This window comes from Podarcis raffonei, chromosome 3 (assembly GCF_027172205.1).
Source record: "Podarcis raffonei isolate rPodRaf1 chromosome 3, rPodRaf1.pri, whole genome shotgun sequence".
NCBI lineage: Eukaryota > Metazoa > Chordata > Lepidosauria > Squamata > Lacertidae > Podarcis > Podarcis raffonei.
This window is the reverse complement of record NC_070604.1, coordinates 19,173,487-19,182,542: the sequence shown is the minus strand read 5'-3', so window position 1 is coordinate 19,182,542 and position 9,056 is coordinate 19,173,487.

The window sequence follows — 9,056 nt, the reverse complement described above, 5'->3', positions numbered from 1 at the left end:
CATGAGTAGAATGTATCCTTTTATTTAAAATGCATCTCTGGGTTATTTGTGGGGCCTGCCTGGTGTTTTTACATGAGTAGAATGTGTGCTTTTATTTAAAATGCATCTCTGGGTTATTTGTGGGGCATAGGAATTCGTTCATTTCCCCCCCAAAATATATTCCGCCCCCCCCCAAGGTCTGAGGGACAGTGGACCGGCCCTCTGCTGAAAAAGTTTGTTGATCCCTGATTTAAGGTGATAGCTCTCCCTCCGGGGTTTGTTCTAAGCCAGGCATATTCAAACTCGGCCCTCCAGATGTTTTTGGCCTACAACTCCCATGATCTCTAGCTAGCAGGACCAGTGGTCAGGGATGATGGGAAGTGTAGTCTCAAAACATCTGGAGGGCCGAGTTTGCCTATGCCTGTTCTAAGCACCTGTAACCAAATAAACTGTCCTGCCTAACAGATAAAAAATATGGTAGACAAATCATTCAACCATTTGTCACATATGTTATTTCTTTGACTTTTCTCTATGCATTTGGCCATAGCCAAATTTTGCATGATGGTTTCTGATGTCAAAGAGCAGGTTTCCATCTACGCTTGAGTATGATTAGGCAGCATTTTGAATCAAGGTGGTGGATGGAATTTTTATAGGCAACATTGGTTTCAACCATTGATTTGAAAACTGAATATCAATACAAGAACAACACAGAAGCCAATGCAGATGACGAGCAGAAAGTATTAGCATATCATCAGTATTCATGTTCATCAGTATGCCGATGACACCCAGCTCTACCTCTCCTTTAAATCAGAACCAGCGAAGGCGGTGAAGGTCCTGTATGAGTGCCTGGAGGTGGTTGGAGGATGGATGGCGGCTAACCAATTGAGGTTGAATCCTGACAAGACAGAAGTACTGTTTTGGGGGGACAGGAGGCGGGCGGGTGTGGAGGACTCCCTGGTCCTGAATGGGGTAACTGTGCCCCTGAAGGACCAGGTGCGCAGCCTGGGACTCACAGCTGTCCATGGAGGCGCAGGTTAATTCTGTGTCCAGGGCGGCTGTCTACCAGCTCCACCTGGTACGCAGGCTAAGACGCTACCTGCCAGCAGACTGTCTCACCAGAGTGCTGCATGCTCTAGTTATCTCCCGCTTGGACTACTGCAATGCACTCTACGTAGGGCTACCTTTGAAGGTGACCCGGAAACTGCAATTAATCCAGAATGCGGCAGCTAGACTGGTGACTGGGAGTGGCCGCCTGGACCATATAACACCGGTCCTGAGAGATCTGCATTGGCTCCCAGTACGTTTCCAAGCACAATTTAAAGTGTTGGTGCTGACCTTTAAAGCCCTAAACAGCCTCGGTCCTGTATACCTGAAGGAGCGTCTCCACCCCCATCGTTCAGCCCAGACACTGAGATCCAGCGCCAAGGGCCTTCTGGCGGTTCCCTCATTGCAAGAAGTGAGGTTACCGGGAACCAGACAGAGGGCCTTTTCGGCAGTGGCGCCTGCCCTGTGGAACACCCTCCCTTCAGATGTGAAGGAAATAAGCAGCTATCCTATCTTTAAAAGACATCTGAAGGCAGCCCTGTTCAGGGAAGTTTTTAATATTTAATGCTGTACTGTTTTTAACATTTGATTGGGAGCCACCCAGAGAGGCTGGGGAAACTCAGCCAGATGGGTGGGGTATAAATAATAAATTCTTATTCTTATTCTTATTCTTATTCTTATTCTTATCCCAAAAGCCTGGGGAAATAAATTTGTCTTACACTGTCTGCAAAAACTCAAGAATGAGTTCTACTGAATTATCTCCAGGGGAATACACAAATTGGGCAACATCACAGAGAAGGCAATATCCCAGGTCACTGCACAGTGGGCACTGATGAGACTAATAATGCTGAGAGTGCAACTCTGTAACTGTTTACTTAATGATGCCCCCTGAATATGCCCTAAGAAAATGTCTTCAGGGAAGAATGTGATCTCATCTACATCCTATTTTAACAAGCAGCAGCGACAGACCATGCCAGATTTTTCTTGTCTTCTGTCAAGTAGACATGCAATTAATGAGTCTTAGGGCAGTAACCCAGCCAGGCTTTTTAACCCACAAGCAAAGAGGTCAGGCACTTAACATCATTTTAAAATTCTTGTTATGTGATAGGTGGGGTTTAAATAGCCAGAAGCTAATAGTTCTGGTTAGCTCACTGGGTACCTCTAGTTGATGTGGGAATTAAAATAAAGGGGAAATACTGTGAGGCTTTGCTTAATCATACTTTCATGTTTCTGACAGGTCCCTTTCTCTACAAATATCATCCTGTTGTTGTTGTTTAGTCGTTTAGTCATGTCTGACTCTTTGTGACCCCATGGACCAGAGCACGCCAGGCACTTCTGTCTTCCACTGTCTCCCGCAGTTTGGTCAGAAATACTATCCTAAGCCCTTTTAAAATGTGGTTCTCTTGGGGGGGGGCTGTTATTGGGTTGTTGTTTTTATTTTGATTATATATATTGTGGACACATACAGTGGTACCTAGGGTTAAGTGCTTAATTCGTTCTGGAGGTCCGTTCTTAAACTGAAACTGTTCTTAACCTGAAGCACCACTTTAGCTAAAGGGGCCTCCCACTGCTGCCGCGCCGCCAGAGCATGATTTCTGTTCTCATCCTGAAGCAAAGTTCTTAACCCGAGGTACTATTTCTGGGTTAGCGGAGTCTGTAACCTGAAGCATCTATAACCCGAGGTACCACTGTATTTTGATTTTGTTCTGTGAACCACCCTGAGACCTCTGGGTATAGGGCGGTATATAAATTCAATCAATCAATCAATAAGCAAGCAAGCAAATAAATCATCTAGCCCAAAGGCTAGATTGTTCCGCCTATGGCGGTTAAGACAATGTTTGCTAATTTTCATGGGCAACTAAATAATAATAATCCCAAATTTTCAAAAAAATAAAATGCTGTATTTTTTGCTCTATAAGACCCACTTTTTCCCTCCTAAAAAGTAACGGGAAATGTGTGTGCGTCTTATGGAGCGAATGCAGGCTGCGCAGCTATCCCAGAAGCCAGAACAGCAAGACGGATTGCTGCTTTCACTGTGCAGCGATCCCTCTTGCTGTTCTGGCTTCTGAGATTCAGATTTCCCCCCCTTGTTTTCCTCCTCCAAAAACTAGGTGCGTCTTGTGGTCTGGTGCGTCTTATAGAGCAAAAAAAATGGTAATTCAAGTAGTCCTGTAGAATAATACGCTTGGGTAAATGACAACAGCATCCTCTTAAATGTTTGTGGAAAAGATATGTTGATAAGAGTCAGTGAAAGCTGAAACATAACCAGTGAATCCGGGAAGAGCTACCATGTAGTTAGTATGAAATGTGCAAGAAATAGCTATGAAGATCTTGGCTTAGTCTGGAAAAGCCTAAGGTTAATTGGTTTTCCACAGGCTGCAATCTTTCTATCTGTTACTTCTTCTTTACTTCGTTCCATAGATCAGCTGGCCAAATGTTGAAAACAATAGCTAGGGCAGTATTTACTATAGCAGTAAACAAAGTATTGATGGGTGTTATGTACTGAGTTGAATAGGATCCAAATTGCAGCAGTCTGATTGGTCCTAGAACAATAGGATCCAGAATGCAGCAGTCTGATTGGTCCACAGGAGCCACCCAATCCAACTCCAGGTGCAAGTGAATCCGCAACCTGATTGGCCTACAGGAGAATCCCGGAACTAGCCAATCACATGGGGCCCATTGTGTGAATAATGTATATAAAGCAGACATTTCGGAGGAACTTCCATTTCTCACTACTATGAGCTGAATAAAGAGCATGAAATCCACACTCGACTCCGAATATATTTCAGCATCTTATGGTGTTTTTTTAAAAAAACCCACCAGACAGGGTTCTAGATGAGTATTTGGAAGACGAACTGGGGAACGGTGGAAAGTCAGCAAAAACCACCCCCTTCCTTCTTGCCACTTTCCCCCATAAATCACCCCTCACCAACACATTGGAGCCAAGTAGCAGTGCCTGGGGTTTGGAAACCCAACTAAGTCACCTAATGTATAGCTTTTGGCCTGACTTGTGTTCAGAATTTTATTATTATATTAAGGGCTTGCTTTGCGATAGCCCAAGTTATGCTTTCTGCCCTGAAGAATGGAAACTTCTCTGAAATGAATTCAACTTCCAGCTTATAGGGGAGGGGGCTTGGCTTCTTTGAGGGCAACGAAAGCCTGTGTTATCCTGTGTTGTATCACTTTTTGCCCCTTTGACATTTAATACAGTGGGCCCCATGAAAAAGTAAACAGACACTATATTGTGGTATTGACTTTAGTGTGGTACTTCCTAAATTTAGACTGCACGCCACTCAGAAGTATTTGTACTGCACCACAGCAAATGTTTACTCTTCACTGATGCAGCCCTGCTGTACTTGTGCAGTGCAAATTGCCATTTATGAGGGTTAAAAAAAAATTGCAGATGGCTACAAATATCTTAAAATGATGAATTGAGCAGCATGCCTATATAGGGTTTTGGGTACTGTAATCATTGAGGCATTATCTAAAAATCATTTCTCTTTCCAATGAATACCGTATTTTTCCGTGTATAAGACTAGGTTTTTCCTCCTAAAAAAATAATGTCAAAAATTAGTGGGCGCCTTATTCACGGATACATCTTCCTCCAATTTCTTAAATCTGAGTCCCCCAAAATAGTCTTATACTTGGGGTTGTCTTATAGACGAAAAATACGGTACAGTGGTACCTTTAGTTGCATTCCGCTCTAGTTACAGACTTTCAGCTTACAAATGTGGCAAACCCACAAGTGTTTACGTCCGGGTTCGCTATGCACAGAAGCAATCTGCGCACTTCACAGATCCGCAGAAGTGCTCAGTTGCGCCGTGCACATGCGTGGAAGAGACACTCTGGTTATGGACTTTTCAGGGTGCGAACGGCACCCCGAAACGGATTAAATCTGCAGCTAGAGGTACCACTGTATGTACAAATGCTAAGAGAAGCTGAAGGCATTAGGAAATTAATAGTCCAGTCCTATACATCCAGGCTGAAGCCCTCCTATGGTCCTCCATATATTTTTGGACCCCAGCTCCCTTTAATCTCAACCAGCATGGACAATGATCAGGGATGATGGGAGCTGGAAGTTGAACAACGTATCTTGATCCTCTGTGTAGGGTTGCTATATTTCAAAAAGTAAAATCCCAGAAGTTGAGCTTTTTTAATGAAACCCCCAAAATTATTGAGCTTTTTTTGAGACAAACCCCAAAGCTGTTGAGCTTCTCTTATGTAAAATAAGCCCCCCCCCCCAAAAAAAACTTGACTAAGACCCAGGACAAAGCGCTGCCTTTAAGAAACACCCCACCCCACCTGCAACATCAATTCCACTTTTGCAATTCCGGCAATGTCCAGGAAAATCCAGACGTATGGCAGCCCTATCTCACTGGGACTTATTCTACAATAAAATTGAACACTAAGGTCTCTTCCTTGTCCCTGGTTGTTTATCATCATTTTGCCGAATTATTTTTTTTTTTAATTAAATATTTATTAGCATTTTCAAGAAACAAACAAGGACAAAAAATAAACAGAACAAAAGAAAAATACAAAAATACATAACAAAATTAAACAACAAAAGAAAAATAGAAAAAACACATAAAGTTACTAATACTTATTATTCCTAACCTTATTTCTCAGACCTCCTCACACCTCCCCTTCTTGTATTCCAATTTAAATTGTCAGTTCAGCAAGTCCTTAACTTATTTCTTTACCTTAACTTATACATTTATTCTAACATACCATTTTTTTTTACTTTGCTTCTTTTTTCCATTTCCTCCGTTTATTTTTAACAATCTTATTTTCAATTAATTTAAAAAAGAAGAAACCAATTTTACCTTATTAAAAAACACACATCAATACTTATACCTCATTAGTTGTTCTTAAACCTTTTTCCTAAAGTCGACCAAAATTTCCCTTCCACGATTTACCCAATTTCCTTACCACTAATTAAAAATAAAAAAAGGAAAACGAATTATCCTTATGTGCCCTTTGGATTCCCAACCTCCACCCACCCTTTTCCCGGTTCCAGTCCCCGACCAATGTCCATCAGTCTTTATGTTATTTATTTAGCCTGGAGACCTCACATCTGAGGCCCTTTTATCTCTCTCAGTTCCTTTCTGCCGGTCTCTTTGATAGTCCTTAATGTTAAACCCCAAGTCTCGGAGGGGCTCCGGCCCAGCAGAATCCTTGTTGCTTCCAGCCAATCTTCCATACTTAAAAGCAAAGCCTGTGGGGGGCTCCAACTCTTGTTTCAAATTTCTTACAGATCCAGATGTCCCCAAGGCTCCAGCTTTCACCTTCCGCAGATTTGTAATCCTCAGGTCTTCAGATCTCCTCCAAGGGAGATCTCTCCATTTTCCAGGCTCCCATTCAGACCAGGCTTTCCACATCCAATTTTTATTGTCCTTTTTTATCATCATGTCAGGCCTCATTTTGTAACTTTCCTTTAACTCCTGCACATCTCCTGCTTCTCCTTCATTTTCTTCAAAAACAGCACCTTGCTCCATCATTTCTGCACTTTCAGTTTCATTTATTTGTTCAGTTAAGTAGGCTTCCTGTTTCAAGTCCTTATCAGGCTCAAAACTGTTGTTTACTGACCAGTGTAGTAGTGATACCTTTGTAGACATAACATTGTATTCATCTTTCAAGTTTCCCAAGAGAGCGAGTGTTCTGTCCAATTCTGCTTGGAATTTACGTACTTCAGTCATTTTTGTAATGTAGTATCCCTATTACCCCTCTAGGGGGATTTTAGTTCCTTAATGTTCCTTTCAGCTCAAAACCAAAAGTCCAGTTATTTTGTATCAGCCCTCGTTGTTTTCAACAAAGTTGTACCAATTGAACCAGCAAAAACAGCAGAAACAATGTTCTCTTTTTCCAGCTGGCAACTAGCTGACTAGCAGCTCTCTTGACAGCTGTCAAAATCTTCCATGCAACAGACTTTCTCTTGGGGCGTTCCCGGGTCTCGGGGGGGGGGGGTGAAATTCCAGTTCCCAAATTCTTTTTATCCTCCAGTAAATCCTTATAGTGTCAAAACCGTGAAATCAAGATCTTTTCACTAAAAAACAGGTTCTCTCGACCTTAGTTGCCCAGTCCTTTGCTTTAAATTGTTTACAAAGAGGGGGGGGTGACTTCCTTTTTAGCCCCTTCCCGCTCGTTCCAGATCCAAAATTAAAATTTTTTAACGTTCCAATCTCCGTATTACTCACGGGTTTATATTTTAGAGTCCAGTCGGTCTTGAAAGAAGTTGGCGCTCTCTGTCAATGGCTTGCGGCTTCACTCCGTAGGCGAGGGAGTACTCTCAGCACCACGCCTCACCCTGCCTCCGTTCCGAAGCCTTTAAAAAGGCTCCGTCGCGGATTGGGGGGGCGCAAAGGTGCCCGCCGAGTCTCTGTGTTCACAGGCATCCGCGCCTGTGATTTTAAGGGTCCCCGCTTCGCCGCAGCGGCCAGACCCAGACGCTACGGAGCCGATTCCCTCCGGAGCTCGGAGGGAATCCGCCATTAAACAATGGCGCCAACCCGGAAGTCCCATTTTGCCGAATTATTAACACACTGCTCCCCAATAATGTGTTTGAGAAACTGTGGGTCACAGGGCAAGTATCCCAGGACATTCTGGAAGAGTTGGTTTCAGGCTATAAATCCCTACATACAGGGCCGAATTTAGGTTTGATGAGGCCCAAAGCTACTGAAGGTAATGGGGCCCTTTATATGTCCAGCTGTCCTTTGTCAACAAGGAATTGCCACTGTTTTATGTGTTGAATATATGCGATATGGTAATTTATGGACCTAATAGGCATCTAAAGCCATTTGCACATGTTGCCATGCAACCAATTCATGCAGAATGTAGGCACCCTATATATAGAAAACCAGTGCTATTTTAGGGAGCAGGCTAGCAGGCGGGGCCCATTACCTACATAATAGAAGCCTACACAACACAAAACACTGTTGTTGTACATAGGTTTTATTTTATTATTTTAATCTTATATTTTAGAAATGTACATCCTTTTCTTTAAAAGATTTTGGGGCCCCCAAGAGAGTGGGGCCCTAAGCTATAGCTTGTTTAGCTTATACGTAAAGCTGGCACTGCCTACATAGCTTGGGCACTGCAGATTATGGAAGCACCTCCTTTCCTCTGCCCCATTGGTCTCCACATTCATCTGACTCCCTGGTGACAACTTTCATATGGTGACCGGATGAAGAACTGAACACTGGAGCCAGGCCAGGCTGCCTTAAATGCCCCAGGAGTGGATCTGAGGGAAGCCTGCATGATCTGTCAGGCATGCCACAAAAGCTAGGTCTGCCTCCAAGCCTACCTGCCATGGCCAATCTGCAGGCAGGCTTGGATCCAGTTCCCAGCCGGTGAGGTGAGCATTAAGCCTCCTTGGTGGTTGAGTAGCCCCAAAGTCCACAGGCTGCACTGGATCATGATGGAGGATGTGGCTCCAACCCACAATGCTGCAGAATCATGTAAGGTTATGCGGACTTTCCTGAAAGTTGGCTAGAAGTTGGTTGTTAGATTGGGAAAGGCTGTGGAAGAAAGGGGTTAAGTTTACTGCATGTACTGTATTAAAAGAAAACATTATGAAAATGATGTATAGATAGTACTTAACCCCAGTGAAATTAGCAAAGATCTAGCATCCAAATGATCAGTGTTGGAAATGCAAAGAAAAAGAAGGTACTTTTATTCATATGTGGTGGACATGTCCCGAGGTGAAAGACTTCTGGGAAAAGATTTATAATGAGTTGAAAAAAATGTTGAAATATACATTTATTAAGAAACAGAAGCCTTTCTACTTGGAATACTAGGATTGGAATTGCCCAAAAAAGGTGTTAGAGTATTTTTGTCTGCCACTACAGCAGCAAGACTTTTATTAACCGAAAACTGGAAATCGCAAGAAATACCAACAATAGAAGAATGGCAGATGAAGATGTTGGACTTTTTGGAGCTGGCTGACCTGACAGGAAGAATCCGCAACCAGAAAGAAGAGGAGATACAAGAGGATTGCAAGAAATTTAAAGAATACTTAGCTAAATATTGTGATATAA